Source organism: Mandrillus leucophaeus, unplaced genomic scaffold, assembly GCF_000951045.1.
Source record: "Mandrillus leucophaeus isolate KB7577 unplaced genomic scaffold, Mleu.le_1.0 Scaffold692, whole genome shotgun sequence".
In the NCBI taxonomy this organism is placed as follows: domain Eukaryota; kingdom Metazoa; phylum Chordata; class Mammalia; order Primates; family Cercopithecidae; genus Mandrillus; species Mandrillus leucophaeus.
In genome coordinates, this window is record NW_012107497.1 from 2735169 (window position 1) to 2760075 (window position 24907).

Below are 24907 nucleotides of genomic sequence, written 5' to 3' on the forward strand. Positions count from 1 at the left end.
ACCCCACCTCTACTAAAAATATAAAAAAATTAGCCAGGCGTGGTGGCGGGCACCTGTAATCCCAGCTACTCGGGAGGTCGAGGCAGGCGAACTGCTTGAACCCGGGAGGTGGAGGTTGCACTGAGCCGAGATCTCGCCATTGCACTGTAGCCTGGGCAACAAGAGTGAAACTCCGTCTTAAATAAATGATAAATAATAAAAAAGAAATGCAACAAACTTTTTGTATCAAATAAATTTTGGTGCACAAGCATCACAAATGACGTAATATATCTGTCCCACATCCTTTAGCAAAACAGGATTGTTAAAATTCTTACAGCTAAATATTATGTGGTGAAGTTCTTCCTGTTGAATAATTAAGTGGATTAAAATATCATATTTCCTTTCTGTCATTAGAAATATACTGTGCATTAATCAGTCCTTGTGCCTGAGAACATTTATCTAGGTTATCATCATCTGAAAACTCACAGTCCAATATTTCACCTGTATTATCAATTTCACCATTATCATTAGAGTTTAGAATGCTGCTTTCTGTCTCTTTGCATCTATCTTCTGTTGTATCTAATAATTTGTGTGTGTGTGCGTATATATATATATATAGAGAGAGAGAGAGATAGAGAGAGATTGGTAGTAATACTAATATATATAATAATATTGTATATATACACACACATACAGAGAGAGAGATTGATTTTAAGCCATTAACTCATATGATTGTGGGAGCTGAAAAGTCAAAAATCTGTAGGACAGCCTGGCAGGATGGAGACCAAGGGAAGAGTTGATGTTGCAATCTTGAGTCCAAAGGTAATCTGAAAGCCGAATTCCTTCCTTTTCTGGGGACTTCAATCTTTTCTCTTAAGGACTTCAAAATTGATTGGAGAAGGCCCACCCACATTATGGAGGGTAATCTGCTTTACTCAAAGTCTGCCGATTGAAATGTTAATCACTTCTAAAAAATACCTTCACAGCAACATCTAGATTGGTGTTTGACCAAACAGCTGGGAACCATAGCCTAGCCCAGTTAACACATACAATTAATCATCATCAACCATCATCATGAGGTTCATAATGTCATGTGTTTCTTCACATATAAATCTCATGGTTCTTTTATTTTCTAGTAGTACCTAGTTAATAAGGTACCTGGAAATATATGTTAAATAATAGAAATGGTCTTTAATATCTTAATAAATTTCAGAGTTCTATCAGAGTAATTATAACTTGTATATAAAAACTTACATATAAAAAACAAGTATGTTTTTTCTTCCTATAAGTCATGTTAATACTAATTACCTATCATGAAATGAATGTTTTCCATTTTTCATAAATGTATTTCATTTTTAAATTGTTTAAGAGGATTAATATCAAAATATATTTGAATAGGATTTAAAATCCAAATTACCTGTTACAATTATATTTAATTATAAATCTTTCAAGTGAGTTTATAATAGGAAAAATATTTTTTATTAAAGTGATGTACTATAATTATGAACATAAATAGTGTTTTCTAACTATTTATGTCTTAATTATGTTTCTTTTTAAGGGGGAAGATCTGGGTTAACAAATGTTTTCTTCATCCAATTGGAAAATTAAACATAATAAACATAACTATCAAATAAACCAGTTGAAAATAGTTTTTCTTCCTTTTTTGTGATAAAGATGATTATGAGTAAATATATTAAGGAATTTTATACTCAGACAAAGTGAGCTAATAAGACAAATACAAACAGATGCACCCGGAAAGAGATATTCTACATGTTTATAGGCTAGCGTTTTTACCTTATGACCTACTGGGGCATTGCAACTAAAGTCTTGAATTTCTGTTATATTTTGGTAACTGTGGGCATAAATAGGAATATTACTCCTTGGTGGCATCATGCATTTTAGATAAAACTAAGCCACGGGTTCAACATGTGCCATAGACTGTCCCTAAAAAAACGCTCTCAGCTCTCAAGTTACAGAAAATTGTAGGGATTATTATTTTGTACCTACTACTTCTTTCTTTACCAAAATTTACTTATACGTAATTTGAAGCAACAGAACAAATTGCTTGCCACCTGTCTTTATTCTGTTGTATTTGTCTTAAGTAAAACATTTATAAAGTAAGTAGGAAGGATTGATAGATTGTGACCTTTCTACATGAAAAGGGGAAAGCTGAGCTTGTTCTACTTCTGTCAGGAAAGAGTTTGAATAGTTACCTGTTACTGTAAAACAGTCAGTCACCCCAAACTTCGTGTCCTAAAGTGGCAATAATCATTTATTATCACTCATAGGTTCTGTAAGTCAGGATTCATGCATTACTTGGTTGAGGGGTTCTGTCTCACGATCACTCATGAGGTTGCAGTCAGATATCAGTTAGGCTGCAGTCATATGATGGCTTGACTGGGGCTGAAGGATTCACTTTCACAGTGAGTTACTTGTGTAGTTTGTGAGTTGGTACCGTCTAGTTGGTTTCTCGCTAAATGAGTTCCTCCATGGGACTACTTGTGTTCTTATGACGTGGTGGCTGGCTTACCCTAGGACAAGCAACCCTTGAGTTTTGCCTTGAGTTTTCTGAAACATGTTCCCATGTTGCTTTGACTATCCCCATTAGACACTCCCACAAATGCCAATCATACTCTTTGCCCTAAAAATTGCAGACTGCTTGTACATGTCCTTTATCCTACATGTGTACAGGAAACATGTGCAGAATAACATGTGTTCTTGTTTCTTTTAAGAGACTTTATAGCTTCGGGACATGATGATAATTATCTCAGGTCCACTCAGCCTGGCTCCACATGGAAAATACGGGTATTGTAAAGAAAGCTTTTGAGTTTTGAAGGCCTAACAAAAAGACCTAGGAAGCTAATAGTTGGTTATGAGATAATTATAACAATGATGATGAAAACAATTGTAATTATTACTTTTATGTTAGTGAGATAAATACATAAGAATGTCCTTCCTTAATTTCACTCCTTAATTTCCTTAATCCCCATTCTTGACTTCTGGATTAGAGGAAAGCTATACTATCTACCTGATTCCACAAAAAGACTGGACTGAGGAGGGGTAACCATTAGGACTCCTGTTAGTTGAAGGTAATAAACTATATTACTTTAGTGGCTAAAACGAACAGGAGCTTTTTTCTCATATGAAACTAGAAATCAGGAAACAAATGGTTGCTGATGCTGGTTTATCAGTTTGACAGGGTCTACCTTTATCCTGGAGATTCTTTGGTCTTTATTTCTTTAGTAATATAGTAGTAACAGCACTGAATCTAAAATAAGAGCACTTGGTTCAAGCACTGGCTCTGCCCTTAGTGACAGTGGGACCCATGGCAAATTATTTAATCTCTCCAACAGTTTATTTTCTCATCTGTAAAACTGGGCTCCTGATAACTTCCATACCAGTTTGGTGTTAGGATTCAATGAAATGACACATGGAAAAGTCCTTTTCAAACGGCTACTTACTATACAAATATTAATGTCTTAGTAAGCTCCGGCTGCTATAAAATAATGCCATAGACTGGGTGGCTTAAACAACAGGCAGTTGTTTTTCACAGTTCTGGAAGTTGAGAAGTACAAGATCATGGTGCTGACAGATTTGGTTCCTGGTGAGAACCTTCTTCTTGCTGTATCCTCCTATGTTGGGGAGAGAGGTACTCTAGTCTCTCTTCTTACTCTTCTTAAAAGGACACTAATCCAGTTATGGAGGCCTCATCCTATGACCTCATCTAACCCTTATTATTTCTCAAAGGCCCCACCTCCAAATATCCATTGGGGGTTAGCACTTCAACATACAAATGGTAGCGGGGTTGGAGGGAATGCCAACATTCAGTCCATAACAATCAGTTATCCTCATTATTGAGAGTTCCACTAGGCCTTCTCGAGGGTTGGCAATGATAGTGCCCTGCTATGAGAGCAAAAAATTTTCACATCTAGAAAATGGGTGCATGAATATTGGTAACTGTTCTAATGTCTATGCACAGAATTTTTAGAACTTGCTCGAGAAATTTGTCTTTGCTGACAGCGTTGCTTCTCTTGAATTCCAGTCAAGGGCCTTGAAAAAAATAGGTTTGCCATCAAGATTCTCTGAATGAATAAATGAAATGCTCTGATATTTTCTTTCAATATTAAGATAAAGCAAAATGTATGCAGAATTTTCTATTTTCAATGTTTCCAATTACTGCATGGTTTGGCTTATTACTGTCTCTAAGTCTAACCCTGGGTCATAGGAGTAAAGCCATTGGGGGTCCCCTACAAAGGATACGAGGTAGTGATAGAAATAATAAGCCTGACAATTGGAGTCAGATTTTTCTCTTTCATATAGGAATCATGGAACTGTTGCCCTGGGCCACAGCTCGCTCTCAGAAAAACATAGAACTGGTCGAGGAAAGGAAAGGCAGGGAGTCCTTGATTCACTTGTTATCAGAAAATTGTCTGTTCAAACAACAGAATGTTTGAAAAGATAAAATCAAGTCTCAAATGCACAGAATAAGAATGAGGGGAAAGCACCTTTCTCTATAATTAAACAGAAAAGTGTGCCATGAATTGATAAAATCCAATCAACCTGCAAATGTGAACATCAAGTGTAATTGTGCAGAACGATAAGGTAATATGAACAGCACAGGAATATATAGGCTCATGTTGACCCTTTAAAACAATGGCACTTTACCTATTCCTCATGAAGGATTTGGTTTAGTCTAATCCCTTGTAGGAACCACTAAGAGGAGAAGGCACAATCCTTTTGGGATGTAAAATGGGGAATTCTTTCTATGATTACAAGAATTTGTAGACTGCTCAGAGTTTTAGGACAGCAGGTTATGTGTCTCTCAATGTTGGGTACCATGCCAAACGTACTTTAAGAGACATAGCAATAAATAGAATGTTTTTTTTTCTTAGTGTCTGGCAGGGCAACCAAAATGCCCACGTTTCCCTTCAGTAGCTTGGTATTTTGGTAACTAAAAACATGTTCCAGGGAACTCCAGAATATGAAACATTTCAGACAATTTGAAGCTGTCAAAATTTTCACTTATTTATGGGACAAATAAAATCTAACTTTATTCAGATTTCAAAATATCTCATAAAAGAATAATACTTTAGATTTGTGCTGTGCTCTACATGAATTGGATGAGGAACTCTTATACATATATAAGTGGATTTTATTTTCACAACAGTCCCTATGGTAGATATTGTCCTATTGTCCTTATTAAATAAATGAGAGAACCAACGATCAAAGGTATTAATATTTTACATAAGGTCACACAGATAGCAGAACCAGGATTTATTCCAACTCCTCTGATTCTAAAAATAGGTGTTAGATGGGTGTTCTTTCCCCAAACCTATGCTGAAAGGAGGCCACATTTGGAGTCAGTTATTGAAAGTTTAAATATATATTTATTTTTTAACTTTCATATGTATATTATATATAACTGACAGTTTACACATATATGTGTGTGTGTATTCTTATATACTCGTGCATATAGTTATAAAGTACATGCTTATATGTCAATTTATATATACTACTGATACATTTATATAAACTGTTTATCAATTTGTGATAGTTTATTTCAATTAAGTTAAAATATATTGGGTATTTATTGACTCATGGGACATAAAATTTCTCAGAGGCATTAATTTCTACGCCTTTAAGCAAAATAACGTTTAGCCTGTTTTAGAAAGATAAAAGGCTAACATATGTTTTGTTTTTGTTTGTTTTGTTTTGTTTTGTTTTTTTGAGATCGAGTTTTGCTCTTGTTGCCCAGGCTGGAGTGCAGTGGTGCGATCTCAGCTTACAGCAACCTCCGCCTCCTGGGTTCAAGCGATTCTCCTGCCTCAGCCTCCTGAGTACCTGGGATCACAGGCACACACCACCATGCCTGACTAATTTTGCATTTTTAGTAGAGACAGAGTTTCTCCATGTTGGTCAGGCTGGTCTCGAACTCCCGACCTCAGGTGATCTGCTCACCTCAGCCTCCCAAAGTGCTGGGATTACAGGCACCAGCCACCACGCCTGACCACTAACATGTTTTTAAAAAATAAACACCATTCGAGTAGGAAAAGTGGGAGAACTCGTGGTTCAGGTGGAGGTATGGAGATGGGAGAGCAAGTCACTTTCTCATGTTGCCACATCTGTAAGTTACAAATGCCAGAGATTAGGAATTTCAACGTTGTTGTGTCTCTCTGAGGACATTCTCCATGTAGTATATGTTTTACCTCCCTGATGGACAGTAAGCATCAAACTGTTACTCCTTTATATTTGAATTATTTTAATTCTAACATCTTGTTCTGAAAAGAGCAAGTATGCCATAAATAATTACTGATTGATTGGACTGTCTCACAGGGGAGCTGGCAGCTAGTGTAGGCTACAAGCTGCCATCATCATCTCCATGACCATGAGTCATCACTAGAATTACCCTGAAGAGATTAATAAAATGCCCTGTTTGAAAAGCAAACAAAAAGCCAAAAGAAACCCAAAGCAAACAGACCCAGACTTTGCAATGGTAAGTGAATTTTCAGTCTTAAGGAATTGAGAGTCTTTTTAGTACAATCTCTTATAAAAATATAACAGATTTTAAAAGCACCTCGGTCTGATTCCAGTTCACATACCTCATTCTTGCAGAATACAACATACTAGGCCATTTGAAATGTTCCTCAGTTTACTTTTGGAGGATCTGCTGATTTGAGCAAAATGGAAATGAAATGCATATAGAAAGCTCATACTCTTAAAAAGCTCAATTTTGCAGCTCCCTCCCCAACCGCCAATCTTGAAAGCAGGAATTTGGATTAGGGTTTTCTAATAAAACTTTCTTTTTCTTACTACCATGTTTTTTGAGAAGGTACAGAGAACTCATTAAAATGTTATGTTATAACTTAAGACAAAATGGGAATGAGAATTTGCATTATATAAACAAAGTGTATGACTAAGTAACCTGTTACATATAAAGTGTATGACTAAGTAATCTGTTGTCCCTAGGAGAAGTAGAGTAAATATCAACATGTGGCAACTAACAGAATGTGTTGTGATCGCTAAAACAGCACATTCATTGACTTTACACTTCGGTAAGTAGGTGATGAATTTTACAGATTTTAGGACTTAACCAGGCTGTCCGTAATACTTTGCATCAGTAAGTACCAAAATCTATAATAGGCACTTGGGAGTTTCTTAATTTAATAATATTAATAATATTTTGTTTATGTTTTGATTTAATTGTATCATTTCATTATTCTTGTGTCCTAATTCTAAATATATACATCAACAAGCTGCATGGCCATTCAAAACAGGTAAACTTTAAATATGTTTTTGATGTAGAAATTATGTAACGGTCTTCATCATGAGTGTAGGAGTCAGATTTCCAATTGAAAATTTCATCCTCTAAAATACGTGGCATATGTATACAATTGTCTAGTTCAGCTAAAAAAGTATTGAATACCAAGTTGATTTTTTAAAACCAGAATTGGCATCCTTAAGGAATACAAATAAAGGGAATCTTCAGATAATATAATAATGCTGATTTGAAATGAAAGTTAATAAAATTTTTATTCTATTTTAGTATGCTAAATTGGACAGATCCTTATTTCATTGAAAAATTAGATTCTTCAGTATATCAGTGTACTATGCTAATAACACAAGAAGATTAAATTATGTCCATATGTAATTTGGTAGAATTAAATTATAAATATAATAAATCCTTCAATATGTGTACAGCAGTGAATATTCCAAATTTCTCTCGCATATAAGTTGTGAGCAACTTAAGGATAGGCACCATCCCTTAACGTACCTAGATTAAGAACAGTGCCTAGAAAACAGTCCTTGAATGCTTCCTAAATAAATTTTCACCTTCAAGCTTATGGCAGCAAATTAAACACAGATTGACCCTTTTCTAATAGAGACAGAATAGATGAGACTGATGACTTTTTTTATAAATGTGTAAGTCTACAAATATTTAGTAAGGATCTAATTTACACAAAGAAATCAACCTAGAGTGAGATTATTTTATTCATTTCCCAGAGGCTGTGACTGAATTATATTTGAAAGTTGCCCTAATTTTTATACTTAATAATTTGCATTAATATTTAAATGATGTGAAGGAAAAATATAAGTTTAAAATACTGAAAAGTATATTCACACATTCATCAAATGTTGATTATATACTTACAGTGTGCAAGGTATTGGGCTGGGAAGTATGTGGTGTTCCAAGAAAACCATGATACAGCCTCTTTCATTACAGTGTCTATTATTAGGTAGAAAAAGTAAAATTAGTATAACATTAGATACAATATATGTGTCATAGGAGTAATATCGACAATATTTTATGAACAATGTATGAATGATTTTGTTCATTTATCCATTTATTACTCTGTACATCCATCCATTTATTCATTGTTCATTACTTCATTTAATAATGCTTTAGTGACCGTTGGAAAAGGGGGATATTTAAAAGTGAGTAAAATGTGAATCATTTTCTAAAGAAGTTGATAATCTAGGGAAAGACAAATGTATACCGACAATAACTTGGATATAAAGCATAAATGAGAGGTACAAGCGAAGAAAAATGAACGTACAAAGGAAAAAAAGATTTGGCTGCATGAGAGCAGGGACTGTGTTTTGTTTCATCATAGATTTTCCCGAACCTAGATCAGTGTTTGGCACAAAGTAGGTTCAGATGAGTTTGTGTTGATTGTCTACCGAAGTAATTGTGGAATATATGATGGAAGAAGTGGATCAGAGGCTGGATCTTAAAACTGGGAGAAATACATTTCAGCTCCATGAAACCCCAGAAGTGATATTTAACATTAGAAAGCACAAAGTCACACTCTGACAGTGACAGTACTGAGTGAAGGAAGAATTTTCTGCACCCCTTACTTCTTCTTCCACTCCAATTAACCCTTGTTAGGATGAGAAATAGCAGCTGGTGAATGGTAGAGGAGACTAGCAAGACAGAGAGAGGAAGCCCAACATGCCCACTACTCCAGGTAGTAAAGGACCTGCCCACTTCCATCCTCTTCTAATTGAGGGAGAAATCATATATGTGACTTCAGATTGAAGTGTTGATTAATATATTGAGCTGGACAATCTAATTTTAATGTCTCGATATGGCACAGGACTTTCTATTTCCTTAATGATGACCAGAAAAGACATGAAACTTACCCATGTTTTCACCCAAGAACAGAACAGAACAACCTACTTGAACAGATTTAAAGGGAGAACCAAAGGCAGGTAAAGTTGTCTTTATTCTTACATAGCATAAGTCCTGATTATTCATCAATTTATACATTTTATGAATTTAAGAAAAAAGGAAAAGAAGACTATAAAGGGGTTCATATCAGGATACACATGAAGGTAACGTTGTCAGTTTTTTAGTGGAACCAAAATATTACAATCATCACTGAACCAAAATATTACGATCATTACATCATTCACTAGATTAAGTGAATAAAATATATTAAATAAAATTTACAATTAAAGACATGAGCTTTTCAAAGTGTGTGGTAACCTAGGAGCAATAAGCAGTATAGTTGGAATGTTATCTCTTAAGGATGATCAAAGAGGCTGGCTGTTCAGTAGGACAGTGGTATGGTAAAGCAAGCTTGCTACATTGTGGAACTCCAGAGGGCAACATTCTAATTATCTTTAGCTATGGGGCCTGTTCCTATAGGATAACTATAACATTGTAGGTTGACAGAGCCTCCCAAGAAACCACACCAACGATCAGTTGTGGCGAGTTACTTCTTTATCCCATCAAAACATCGTGATTGGACCCACAACTGTGCATACATTTTTTTTGGTGTTTTCTTGCCAGAAGCATATTTACACTTCTTTAATATCCAGTCATATCCTTCCCTTATTTAAAAAGAATTATTCAGAGAATTCCAGTTTTCTGTAATCCTCTCTTCTATGAATTTTAGCAACACTTATACACAGATACTTGATATTCTGGAGAAATATTCTTCAAGGCCATGTGGATTAACAGATTTTCAAATGCCATTATAGTATATGTAAAGTATGTGTAGTCCCCAAAATGCATACTTTAAAATCCTCATAATAGATCTTTTACAGATGAGGAAAATAAGATGTAGAAAGGTTACGTAAAGTAGCTAACAAGTATTCCAAATAATATTGAACTTAAGTCTGACTATTCCAAAATTCCATTCTTAACTCTGATTTCTATATTTGTTTTCCATTCTAAACTGTGTATTGTGATATAAGTTCCTCACTAAGACTCTCTTTTGGGGTCTTCCTAATACTAAAGTCACTCTTACAGTGAGTATTTTCTTTACACGTGAAATCCAATAGGCAGAAAAAAAAAAAAACAATTTGGCAATAAATTTTAGGCATTAACCCCATGTCAAGTAATTATCAGAAGGCTGTAATGCTTTGAAACTTCAGAAGTCTGATATTAAGATAATGGAATGAGGCTTGCATTGTGAACTTTCTTGATACTTTACATTGCAATATGCTTTATGGATTGACTTCCTAAAAAAAAAAAAATGATTTGTAGAGCATACTGGGAAGGTCTGCCAATTAAAAACCGGAGATTGGCTGAAGGCTTGCAGCAATTGAATTTTGAATACAGATGGTGTCAAATCAAGTGTTTCCATAGCAACAGACTCTTCCTTAATAACTTTTAGATGGGAGGGGGTACATAAAAGAGAAAACCATCTTTTAGCAGATGTATGTTTTCAGCATGTTTTCAGATTGATTTTGGAAGCTAATTTTTACTTAACTAGTGATTGTTTTAAGTGGATTTAAATATTAGTAAATTCTCCTAGGGAAATATTTTGAGAATAGCAGAAATAAACTCTAGGAACTTTATAAAGACATGAAAAGGGCACAATTTTACAAAGCCTTTTTTTTGGTCTGGAGCCAATCAAACAGTATTTTATATTGAGTATGACCTATCATTGGTCAAAGAGTTCTTGATTCTTAATGCCTGTTAATAGTGAATGTTTAGAATATGGGTAAAATCAAAGAAAAAGTGTTATGTATCTCATGGATTTGGAATTTATCTTAATATACTCTTTCTTTAGGTAAATGATTATTTTAAAAAATTAATGATATAAATCATTTCAGGAAGGACCTCATAAAGAGGTCATTGATGGAGTTCATATCATATAGTAGAGTTGTGATGGATTTAATGTCCAATCCTCAGTTTTGCATAGCGAACAACTAAATTTTAGTAGTTCACCTAGAGATGATCAGGCTCTGGGAGACTGACTCATGCTACACAAACTCACAAGGCACTGGTTTATAAACCATTTGAAATAAGAAATAATAATTCAAACTATTATTTTATAACAAGACTGTCAGGAAAATCAATAATGGTAATGTGTTCAGGGTGTCCTCCCCAATGAGGACTATGCAGAAGACCAAATGATAGATTATCGTACAAAGTGATAGAATTGGGAGAAGGGGTGTAAGGCATTATGAAAGGATGCTTCGTTAAGTGAGAAAAGCTACATAAACTACCCATCTTTACTATTCTAGATGACCTTAAAAATATTAATAGAAACAGAGAAACAGACAATTCATCTCAGATGGTACAAAAGACATAATAGCAAATGTTTGCTCCCTGGCTTCCTTTTAGATTCCCTGCAAGAGGTTTTCCCCCAACTACCACCATACACAGATAACAGCTTTACCTTCACTCTCCTATTTTCTGTCACAGAGCAATATAAAACTCAGATATGTTAATATAAGTTAATGGTTGGTAGCTTTATATTAATAACATTACTACCTGGTACCCCCGGATTCATCTGGGTTACTTCATCCCCAAAACCCTTTCAAAACGACATTTCCCACAAAGATTTCTAGCATTATTGGCCATTCCTGGACATCTTGCTTCCAACATAAGAAATTCTGACTTAATAGGGATATAAGAAGGCCCTGGGAATCTGTATTTATAACAAGCTGCCCAGGCTATCTGAGGCTCAGCCAGGTTATTTTTGCAGATAGCTATTACTATCCATAATCACTTTTATCCTATTGTAATTGCAGAAGAAAATCTTTCTCTCTAGTTTCTTTGAAATTTCTGGAATGTTAGGACTTAGAGCCTCTAGGAATTTGTACATATAAAGAGAGACTTAAAGAGATGTCAAAGTAGAGATAGAGATAGATACAAATAAGTGCATAGACATAGAAGTAGACATATATAATATAAACATGTATGTACACATAGAATTAGAAATGTGCCATTTAGAACTCGTAAGAAATATATGCACCCTTAAAACATAGTTTAAAAATGTAAAGAACTTGCTATTAATTGAAAATAGTATAGTAAACTTAAATGAAATAAGGACCCCAAAAGCAAATATTTCTCCTGACACACCACACACACACACACACACACAGAGAGAGAGAGAGAGAGAGAGAGAGAGAGAGAGAGAGAGAGAGAGAGCTGTACAATAACAACCAATTCCTGACCCAGATAAGGAAAATTTTTATTTATCTTCCTTCTCATTCTATTATTTTTTCTAGATTAATTTAAAATGGTAATTATGTGTAAGAACAAGCATTATTGCCCTATAAATAATGCAACAAAGGAATCAAATGAAAATTAAGTGAAAATAAAAAGTACACCTTCGTTGAAGACCCAGTTCTTAGAGCTTAGTCTCAAAGTCTTTGTACTCTGCACTCTTTTCTTGATTTGACTCTATTGATTGATTGATTGATTGAGACGGAGTCTCGCTCTATCACCCAGGCTAGAGTACAGTGGTTCAATCTCGGCTCACTGCAACCTCCACCTCCTGTTTCAAGTGATTCTCCTGCCTCAGCCTCCTGAGTAGCTGAGACTACAGACGTGTACCACCATGCCCAGCTAATTTTTGAATTTTTAGTAGAGACGGGATCTCACCATGTTGGTCAGGCTGGTCCTGAACTCCTGAACTCAAGTGATCTATCTGCCTTGTTCCCCCAAAGAGCTGGGATTACAGGTGTGAGTCACCACACCGGGCCAATTTTACTCTCTTTAGAATTGCAAAAGTAGGAATCTATCTCATATACAGACATTCTAGAAAGTTTGATTTCAAAAATCTTCTCAGAAGAAAGAGAGTGGGAGCAAGAGAGAAAACAGAGAAAGCAGAAGATAAAATGACATTGTTTGAACAGGGATGGAAACTGAATAAGAAATTTGGTCACTAAACACTTTAGTATCTATCATTTATTTAAGATTGTAATTTGGTTATTTATCACTAGAAAGTGATTAATAATCTAAAATTTATTTTATAATAATACTATTAAAACATTAATTTAATTTTTGGAGGAAGTTTGTTATAGATTGGTTTATACTTACCACTGAATATTAAAATGCTTACTGGAAGTAGTTTCAAATAGTATTTAATGATATAGGGAATTATTACAACATTAATGATCAGGAAAAAAGTAGGATATGGAATTATGCCATAAGATCCTAATTTTATAAAAAACGGAGAAAACCAGCAAAAGAAATTATAACTGGAAGGAAATATATCAAAGTGGTTTGCAGTTATCACTCATGAAATTTAGGTGAACTTAATTTTTTTCCCTATGTATCCATCTGTGTTTTAATACCACAGACATGCTTTAGATCTGCCCATATATTGTGGCTTTCAGAGGGTTATAAACCATTGTGACTCAGAAATATCTAAGAATGTTTATCTCTCAAGAACAAATTTTCACCCCGTTGGGGTGTCATTATCTATTGAGAATGCATGCAATAGTTCAAGAACCAACAGGCTCCAATTCAGTAAGTTTAGGGTAGAAAAAAATTAAGTACATTTTTAAAATAGAGCTCCAGTGTTTCAAAGGCAATGTGCAAATGTACCTACTTAATATTATTCTAATTTTTTCAGGATAGCTGAAATATAAAGATCTATTTTTATTAATAACACAAATGATGGAATGCTTTTACATATTTATAAATCATTAAGGATTTGCTTTTATGTTTCTACTGTCTGGAACATATAAATTTGAACACAATTTAGAACAACTTTCCGGAAATATGATTTATGTATTATCTTCTTGACCTTTATTTTATTATGTTTTTACCATCTACTTTTATGTAAGTCTTGTTCTTTCAGTCATTGTTTATTTCTTTACTTTTTCTTCCACATGGAATTAAAGGGAGATTTGGGCTTAGTGTCCTTAATTCATAGTTCCTTTGTGGCTGTTAAAAGGTGAACTGAAAGCTTGCAAACACGTGGTACCTTGTAGATAATTTTCTCCAGTCAGGCAATTAGACAAAGGCCTCTGAGGTTTCTAGGGTCATTGTGGAAGCTGTGTTTTAAAATCCTGTAGCCCGCCGGGCGCGGTGGCTCAAGCCTGTAATCCCAGCACTTTGGGAGGCCGAGACGGGTGGATCACAAGGTCAGGAGATCAAGACCATCCTGGCTAACATGGTGAAACCCCATCTCTACTAAAAAATACAAAAAACTAGCCGGGCGACGTGGCGGGCGCCTGTAGTCCCAGCTACTCGGGAGGCTGAGGCCGGAGAATGGCGTGAACCCCGGAGGCGGAGCTTGCAGTGAGCTGAGATCCGGCCACTGCACTCCAGCCTGGGCGACAGAGCGAGACTCCGTCTCAAAAAAAAAATAAATAAAATAAAATAAAATAAAATCCTATATCCTTTTCTCATTGTTGACTCGTTTTCACAACACAGAAGTTTTCTTTTTACTTAATTTCAACTTTTGGATACAGAAGGTACATGTGCAGATTTGTTACGTGGGAATATTGCATGATGCTGAGGTTTGGAGTACAGATCCCATCGCCATGTTAGTGAGCATAGTAACTGATAGGTCGTTTTTTAACCCACTCCCCTCCCTCCTACCTCTAGTAGTCCCCAGGGTCTATTGCTCCCGTATTTATGTCCATGTGTGCTCAATGCTTAGCTCCCACTTGTAAGTGAGAACATGTGGTATTTGGTAGAACTTTTCATTTGTAAGGTAAAAAACAAAACAAAATGAGGATGAGTGGAAGAACTATTCAGCACAGCAGGTTAAAAACCAATTAGGATGATGATGCCCTGGCTGGAGATTTTCATGAACATCTCATATTAGCTATTTCAGCTTTGGTTTTTTAATGTTCAAAGTGAATAGAATAATGAAGAGGCTATTTAGGAAGGTTTAGACTGAGGGAAAAAAATCCTTTCATTAGGTTCCAAATAACGGTTAGCTTATTAAACAGCAAGAGGCAGAGATTTAGCAGAGAAAAAATAAAAAGATTTTTAAAAAACAACGAGATTAGAAGGTCAGTAATACCATTGGAACTGGCAGCATGGCAAGTTTATATCAGATATCTTTTGTTTTGGAACACAACTATACTAATCCTGTTCTGAACCTCTTGCTAATGCCTGTCTCAAGAAAATTTAACATACTTTATCTGTTTGTACAAAAATACCTAAGGACAAAGCTATTATCCAAACTGTATTCAAATTGAAAGAATCCATATAGAAATTTGCAGCTAACATATTAGTCAGTGTATGTAATTTCTACTGCTTCACGGCACAACTCTTTCTAATTTTCAGAAGCAATATAGCAACTGCTTGCCAGCCAAGAGAAAACCATAGGAGCATTCTTGTCATTGGAGCCAACATTAGTTCTGCCTACAGTGACTAACATAGATGTGTTTATTGCTAGCTGGAATTTTCCATTGGCTCTAGTTACATGTAATAAGTTAGTGCTTTCAAATGGACCGTGGAATATAGGAAAACTAGAGTCTGATGTAACCAAAGAGAATGTTAATAAACTCAGAGATTTTGAAAGAGAGGAGAGGAGTCGTTTTTGTGGAAATGATAGAAAAGCAAAAAAAGATGACAGGATTTGGAAAAATGAAAATCAAGTTAGAGATTTAATTAGTGAAGGACTCCTCTTAATAATTAGAGAAGAGTATGAGTTTAGAGTAACTACCTGGCTAATATGTACAATCTTCAAGTTCAGTCGTTTTCCAACATTTTAATTTTTAGCATATTTTTTGTAAATTTTAAGTGGATATCTTCCACTTTTGTTGACTAACTTGCCTCCCTGATATTTTACTCAACTTCCTACTTTCTTGTTCTCTACTTCTTCTGAGTCTTTGCTTCCACAATGAGGTAGCTCATATTCCTTAAGTCTCCTGTCTGGTTTTGCTTTTTTTTTCTTAACAACGAAAATAAACTCTACAGGCATTTCTATCATTTTATTTATAAACAATCTCTTGTGACCCATGTCCTAACCACTTTGCTAAAGTAACAGTGATCACCCAAGAGGTTCACTTTGCTTAGTCGAGGGACCACCTCTCGTGCTTTAACTCCAGAGCTTTTGCCTTGAAAGTAAGAATAATATAACCTTTCCTGAATGTCTTATTTCAATTTCATGCATTTGATCTGCCTCTTCAGACCATTCCCAAGGCTTTGCCCTTGTTCTTTACACTCATGGCTTCAATTATTCATCACTATATGAATGACAGCTCTCAAACTGACAGCTCTGGCCTCTCACCTATTTCATCTATTCCATATGGCAAACTGTCTATATTACTTTTCATCATGAGGGATAATTATAACTTCACATTCAACAAGAAATTGTGGATCCATGTTGATTTCCAACAGCAACCTTTATTTTTTGGACTATGATAGAAAAAGGATCAACTTTCTCTCTTATTTATTTATCTGCAAATAACTCAAAGTCAAGCAAGAAAAGCCAAGCAAGTAATATTTCCCAACAAAGCAGCTTTAAGCAAAAAAATTTTCAGACATGACATGCAGCCTGTATTTTGGAAGAAGCACAGTGATCTACGCATACTTTGCTGAAAAGCAATGGTCACAGTCCATTAGTTTCATCTTTTTCCTGCAAGAGAGAAAAATATGACAGGGCCAAGGCTCCTAAGACCCCTTAAAAATTTGTGAGGTTTTTATAACTCTGTTCATTCCCATCAAAAGCATTCATGAAGCACCGGCCATGTACCAGATGATGCATTCTAGGCAGAGGGAAGAACTTGGGCAAAGTCCTGTACATTTTATCTTCTAAATCTTACTAATCTTTTCCTATCTTTCCATCTACCACCCACCATCAGGCTGTGCCTGGACTCCTATCCTAACATCTTGCTCTGTTTTTCTGCATCTTTTTTGCCCTCCCCTCCAATCTACTCTCCAATTAGCAACATGACTAATCTTTTCAAGCCCAGATTAGATGGTGTCACTTCCCTGCTTTAAACCTTTCAGTGGATTCCCATTGCACTGAGGTTGAAGACCAAAATCTTTACCATAACTCACAAGACCACTGGGAGCTATGAAAATTTTCTTTTTTAGTTTTTCCTCTTAATTAGTGATGCATTCAATAAGTCTATTGTAAAAGCATAGATTCCAAAGGCATGTGAATACTCAACTATGTAATTTACTTATAGAATGTTTATTACTTCTTTTTCAGCTTTGATTTTGTATATATCCAAACTCAATCTCAGTTATATAAGAGATTACAAAAAAGTTTGTGATTAATGCATACATAAAGGAACAGATAATAAATATATAAAGACAAATCAGTATTGAATGACCAAATGGCTCTTTATTTATTAAAGAACTTAGTAAAATATAGTCTTGACTGAGACCAAGTTCTGGCAAAGTATGTGTATCTTTTTGTTTAGGTTTAAAAGCATGAGTTTTGTATGTTTTAAAAGGATCTTTCCTTGGCTGCAAATAGTATAGGCACAATGCTATTCTATATCTCATTTTAAAGAAAATAACAATAATACCTTAAGTTTGCTGACAGTTTTGCAGTTTACAAAGCACTTTTCACATAGATTACCTTATTTTAAATTCCTCAATTTTTTTCCTTTTAGTATGGGAATTCTGTTTCACGAGAATTTCCTTTTAAAATTAAGGCGATTATACTATTCTGTTCCTGTATTTCTTAGACATATGTTTCACCAAGGTATTGTCTCTCTCCAGGTCTTTCTTCTCTGGATGTATAGTTATGATTTTCCAGGAGGTAAATGAAAACAGTGGGAGCAATTGACAGAGTATTTTTGTTTCCTATAAACTCGAGCATTGCATTTAAGGAGCTGCGGTACTATTTTAAGAGTTCCTATACTAATTTTAAAATTTTATTTACATATTTTGTAGATCTTAAGGATAAGCAATCAGAAAAAAAATTAAAAATAAATTTACATATTTTGTGTTAAACTATTTTGTTACTTGAATGGGGATTATTAGAACAAGGAAAGAATTACTTTTATCTCCCCATTTTTCATATCATTTACTGTAACATTCATGAATTGCTGAAGTTTAAATAATCAAAAAATACCTGAAAGTGGAGCCTAGGAAGGGTAACTTATGTATTTCATACTCTTTCCTTTTCGTTTTTTCTACCAACATTTTAGTCTAAAATATATTTTATTTTCACTGATCCTGTGTTTGTCTTAATAATATAGTACGTATGTTAAATGAACCAGAATTCATTGATCTTTATTTTTTTATTATTCCTGTTTTTGCTTTTCTGGAGAAGCATTTGAAGGAATCAGTTCAGCCTACACTTCATCAATTCATTTCCTCATCTTCCCCTTAATACAAAGGCCCCATTTTTCACTCTTCAAAACATTTGATCACATACTTAATTTTCATAGACTAAATGTATGTGTTTGTTTTGTTTATATATTGCATATTTGTGATGATTTTCACTTTTACAGTTTAGGCATGGGTAGGAAGGACACTTAAGTAAGTGCATAAGTTCTTGGTCATGGCTTGAGAAACTCACGAGGTAGCATGGAATGGCACCTAAATAAGGCTTGGATAGGGTGAAAGGGAATTATCAGGACAGAATTGACTAGTGGCAGTGGCTTTTGAGCAGAGTTGCTACAAGCTGAAAAGGCAGAGAGCATTCTAGGCAGCCGGAAAGCATAAACGCATGTGAGATACACGTGAGATACTTAGACAAATGTGAGGTGTGTGGTCACATTGCGCATATCTAGGGCTCCTCCCCGTGTGGCTGTAAATCTGGGGTATAGGCATCACAACAGGCAGTAGGAGTCAAGAAGCTAGAAAAGTAGACAAAGGCCACATTATAAAAGATCATGTAAGGCAGGTAAAGAGTTTTAATAATATCCTGAAAGCAGTGTAGGGTGGGGGACATGACATTAAGGAAATTTAATAAGTGATGAAAGACTAAGATTTTCATCTTCAAAAGATTTCTCTGGAGGTGAGTAGATCACTTGATGTCAGGAGTTCAAAACCAGCCTGGTCAACTTGATGAAACCCCTTCTCTACTAAAAATACAAAAAAAATAGCTGGGCATAGTGGTGCATGCCTGTAATCCCAGTTACTTGGGAGGCTGAGGCAGGAGAATAGCGTGAACCCAAGAGGCAGAGGTTGCAGTGAGCCAAGATGGTGCTACTGCACTTCAGCCTGGATGACAGAGGGAGGCTCCCTATTAGGAAAAAAAAAAAAAAAAAAAAAAAAAAAAGACTTCTCTGACTAGAGTTTTAAAGAAAGATGGGGAGTGCAAAAAGCTAACATTAAATCAGTGGTTCTCAACCCTGGCTGCACATTAGAATCACTGGGGGGAGTTTTAAAAAAATACCAATACTTGAACTCCACCCCAGACCAGTTAAATCAGAGCCTTAATAGGGCCCAGACATTGGTAGTTTTTAAAGCAGCCCACTTGATTCAAATGCACAGACAAGGTTGTGTTCCACTGAACTAGAGAGAACATCAGGAGGCTTTTAACTAAAGCAGTCTAGGGAAGAGAGAGATGAATGATACAGAGGCCAGAAGAGCTATTAAGGAGGAATGACTCTGCATCTTCTTGGTTAAAGCATAAGGAAGAAAGAAGAATGAAGGATAATTTGCATATTTCTCCTTCAATGACTAAGTAGAGGAACAGATGTGTATCAGTGATTAGGGGAGAGGAAGAATGAAGATGATGTAATCCAGTTTGGATATGTTGACTGTTTCATAGAGATTTGGTAGGTGTTTGGCTCGATGGACACGGAGTTCAAGAGACAATTCTGAGCTTAAAACACAGATTTTTCTCTGATTATTTTAGAGATACTAAATGATGCAATATACATACATGAACTCACCAGAGGGAATACGTAAAGTGAAAACAAAAAGATCAAAGGGAGACCCCCTAGGGAATAGCAACATTTAAGGAACAGGCCAAAGAGACGGAGGAGTGGCCACATAGGTGGAATAAAATCCTAGAAGGAATCTTCCATATTAATCAAAAGAGAGGGTTTCAAAGAGGGTTCGTCAATTGGCAAATACTGAAGGGATATCTGAAACATAAAGACTTTAGACTCTCCAATACTGTAGCAACTTTAAGGTCACTGCTATCATCTACAAAAGTAATTTCAGTGGCGAAAGCCAAAATGTAATGGTTTAGAAGGGTATGTGAGGTGTGGATGTGGAAATAGTGGTTATAGACTATTGCTTCTCAAAATGTAATCACCTGAAAAATCTTATTTTAAAATGCAGATTTTGATTCATTAGCTCTAGAGTGGAGCCTGAGATTCTGCATTTCTAACAAGTTATCAGGTGATGCTGATGCTACTTATACACAAACCATCCTTTAAGTAGCACTGGTATAAACCACTCTCCCACAAAGAAGGAAGACATAGGGTTTCCATCAGGGGGCGCGGGTGGGTTGTCGGACCAAAGGAAATACTCTTTTGTCTTTTGTTTGGCTGGTTTTGGTTGTTTCTTCTTAAAAGAAACATGGTTGTAGACGGAAACTGAAGACATAGGAGGAGTAAAAACTGGAATCACTTCTTACAGAAGATGGAAGAGACTGGAACATTGAGTACAGGGAGGGAATTAGGCATGGGTAGGAGGGACACATAAATCTGAAGAGGAGGAGGTAAGAAAGAATTGAAATACAGGAAAGTTCTGTCAGTAGACAATGTATGGAATTTTGCTTTTTAGCCATAGTTTCTGTTCAAGAAATTGTTTTCCATGTATTTTTATTTCTTAACTTGAATAGCTGGATGGTGGAGTATACTTGTCAAAATAAGAGTGAGGCCACTTTGTTTTTCAGGGTTAATTTCCATTTTCTGCACTCATCAAGTAAAAGTTTAAGTGGCAAGGTGTAGAGATGAAATTCAATGTGTGCTAAGGGAGAAAAAAATGCTTTTTATTCTACATGATTTTTAAAATATTTGTATTCCAACAAATGCATCAAATTTGATGTGCAAATTTACAGTGATGGATGAGTTTTATTGTGTGCATTGCATGCTAGTGATATGGTAATAAATCTGTGGTGCTAGAATTATAATGGTCCCCTTTAGTTTCACTTTAACGAACTCTTGCTGAACACTTTTGAGTTATTAGTACTTTATTTGCTGCATTTGGCACTTAATTAGTTAATGACTGAGATACTGGACCGATGGATCATCCAATGATATTTTAAGCCTGTATCACATCTAGATAGTTTCTTTTCTGTGACTTGTAAGTGGCCTAAGATGATAAACTGAAATATTTTTGCATAGATATACATCAAGCTTTTCTCCTAACTTCAGACTTTCATCTTAACCAATAGTTTCCAACACCCCCAAAAGAGAAGCCATTTTTAAAAAAAAAAAAAAAGAAGAAGTTCATTTTAAGATTATCAAATAATATCACATTTTGAGGTTCACCTATTTAATTAATAAAACAACTTACATGTTTCATTATGACTGGATGTTGACATTTTTTCATAATCTATTATCCTCCAACCAGTGGCAAAAACCCAATCCTCCTTTCACCCAACTCATCTTTCAGTATGGGAAGCAATACATACTTTCCTATGTTTTATTACCAAAACAGGAGAATGAGCTTTCTTTAGAAGGTTAACTCATTTTCTCTATTAGAATATTCAGCATACTTTTAAGGAGGTAATCTGGTCTTTGGCAGTCTGTTGATTAGAAAATTAAGAGACCTGCCTGAATTCCATTTCCAACTCCTCTTCATACACATTGTGACTTTGAGCAAAACGTTTTGCCATTTCCACTCCTGTAAGTTCTGTTTAGTATCTTTAAACTTCCATATCCCACAGATGGTATTTTTTTCTTCATTGGAAAGTAGTGTTAGTGATTCAGAAAACTGTTTAAATAATATGCTGCTTTGTGTTTTCTGTGAGAGAACTTTTTTTTTTTTTTTTTTTTGAAACAGAATTTCACTCTGTTGCCCAGGCTGGAGTGCAGTGGCGTGATCTCGGCTCACTGCAACCTCTGCTGCCCGGGTTCAAGCAGTTCTCCTGCCTCAGCCTCCTGAGTAGCTGGGATTACAGGTGCCTGCCACTGCACCTGGCTAATTTTTGTATTTTTAGTAGAGACAAGGTTTTACCATCTTGGCCAGGCTGATCTTGAACTCCTGACCTCATGATCCATTCACCTCAACCTCCCAAAGTGCTGGGATTACAGGTGTGAGCCACCACGCCCAGCCGAGAGAACATTTTATCTAACATCCTATTTTAAAAATTTTCAAATACACAGAAAGCTAAAAGAATTGTACAGTGAGTGCTCATGAACCCACTCTCTAGATTTTGTTGTATCACTTCATTCCTTTCTCTACCCACCAACCCCTATTGTTTTCTGATGCCCTTCAAACTAAGTTGGTGACATCGGTTCCCTTTACACCTAAGTTCTTCAACGTGCATGTCATTAACCAGAGCTCAATATTTGTTCACATTTCTTTTGTTTGTTTGTTTGTGGCAAAATTTGTATAGACTAGAATGTGTAAATCTCATGTGTATTTTGAAATGAGTTTCGATGAATGGGTATGCCTGTGTGACACATGCCTCTCTTAAGATACAAAAAAAATAGCCTTGGCCCAGACAGGAGGGAACATTTTTTAGGTTGGCTTGAGTTTCCTTTGACATGTAGCGCGACTGAATATATGACCATAAGATTGCCAAGTTGAAATATACCAAAGGTCCATCCAGGGGAACAATGTGGCTATTGATATGTTATTTGTTTATCTAGGCAATGGGCTGGGTGAGTTCTTCACAAAAGCCTTATAAGGTGAGCTTTCAACTCTGACAGAGGCATCAAGAAACGTATTTCACAAACTGTTAGAGCTTGCGGCATCCCCAGGGATCATCCAATCTATGCTCCTTTGCTTTATGACTCAGGATTTAAGAAGCCCCAGAAAAGTCCAACAGTGTTACAAAAGTACATGATTGCCTATTTATGCCCCCATAATTGAGAGCTGTCTAGGGGTCAGGTATTTTTCTCAGTGCCTTGTGTACGTTATTTTCTTTCATCTTTCTAGATTATTAATCTTCTTGTTATTATTATCCCCGTATAATAGAGGAGTAACCCGTGCAAAAATAGCATTAAACTATTGATCTTTTCCATGTTCCTAACTAACCTTAAATGTTAGGCTAATACTATAAAATTTTAAAATTTAGTCATTTGTTCTGGGTCTGTCTTCCATGAACTTAACCAAAATACTTGGCTGTTTCTGCATTCTAGCTTTTCGGGATTTAGAGAAAAAACAACTTGGTCATCATAGTGGCGAGGATTTATTCGTGTGCCAATAACTCCCCTCTCTTTTTAGCTTTTATCTCAGATACTTTATTCTCTATTTGTAAAACAACCACAATCCTCCTCCTCTTCTATATCTAAGTGAAGCAAATGCCCATTCATACTAGCTACATGGTTAGCATATATGTTTTTTCCTCTTCGTGGGTTTGAGTTGAAACTTCTTTTGCAAAGCTTAACTATAGATAAGTCTTCCACAGAACCCTGTTTAAATGCCTTGTGGAAGTAGAAGAGACGTATCTTAATATTCCTTATAATTTTTGTTATTATTTGGACTTTCTTCATTTCCTTGTATGCCTTTGTATGTCAAACACTGAGTTATGCTTACATTACTCTAGGTATAGTTGTATCCTAACTTTGTACAAGGTTACAATAATGGTGGTTTCCTTGTTTTCAGCTTCATTCTTGATTATACTTAACAGTTTTTGATGGTTTTAGCCTCAGAGAACAGTCTATTGCTATTTCTACCTTTTTCCTGATCCCAACAAATAGTTTAGAAATCTTTGTCTTAACTGCAATTGGGATCATTTTTCCTTTAGAGTTGCCCACAGTTAAACATATCTGTGACTCTTCACTCACTCAAATGACCTCAAAAGATTTACCTGCAATTTAAGCCTTTCAGCTTGGCATTTTCTACCTGGAACTCTGGCGTACTCTGTGGGGTCAATGAGCTCCATAGTGTGCACTCCCTAGCAGATCATGAATGTTTGTTGATAACTGTAATTCATTGTTCAGTCTTGTCTATACAGAGAAGCAATAGCACCTTGCTTTAGTAGGATCCTTTATGCTTTTATTCATTATTGAATTTTATCTTCACAGTAATTCTGTGGTTCTGCAGTTGTCATTATTTCAGTTTGAGAGTTGGGGAAACTGAGATCATGGCAAATCAACTTTTCCCATTTAAATCAGCTATTTCATCACAAATCCAGGATTATAACACAAGACTAACTGCTAGTCAAAGTCGCTTTCTAAAAGTCAGTTACACAAACTTCTAATTCTCGTGCTGTGCAGTCAGTACAGAAATTGCAACAGAACCGTTCTTTGTTCTGCAGCAGTGTATGTTCAAAAGGTAGTCATTTCCTGTGTATAAATAACATTCCTCCCTAAGAGAGACGTTGTAGGAATTTATATCAGTCAAGAATGTATCTCGATAATTAAACATAGCTAGTTTAAAAAACTTGAAGTGAGAGATTGGTTACTATTCAATCAACTGAACTGTTTCTTTCTCTGCAATGTTGTGGTTCTTGACATGATTGCTGAGTTTCCAATTTGACACTTCTGGAGGTTCGTAAATCAGGACACATGCTGGGTCTCAGTCTGTCATCCTGAGTCTTAGCATTTGTTATTTATTTCCCTTTATTACCCAACATCTATTTATTGCACAAATCAGCTGAGAAGCTTTCCACGATGGACCTCTGCGAGAAAAAAAAAAATAATGTGTACATTTGGGTAGCTCTTCAATTACAAACATGCACAG

At 35.5% G+C, this 24907-nt stretch overlaps 1 protein-coding gene across 1 annotated transcript in view; it reads left to right on the forward strand.

Moving 5' to 3' along the window:
- LOC105555622 (dystrophin) overlaps positions 1-24907 on the forward strand; it is a gene marked incomplete at its 3' end in the record, with an annotated part of 1920295 nt that overhangs the window by 1530957 nt on the left and 364431 nt on the right. The gene's annotated exons all lie outside the window — the stretch shown is intronic.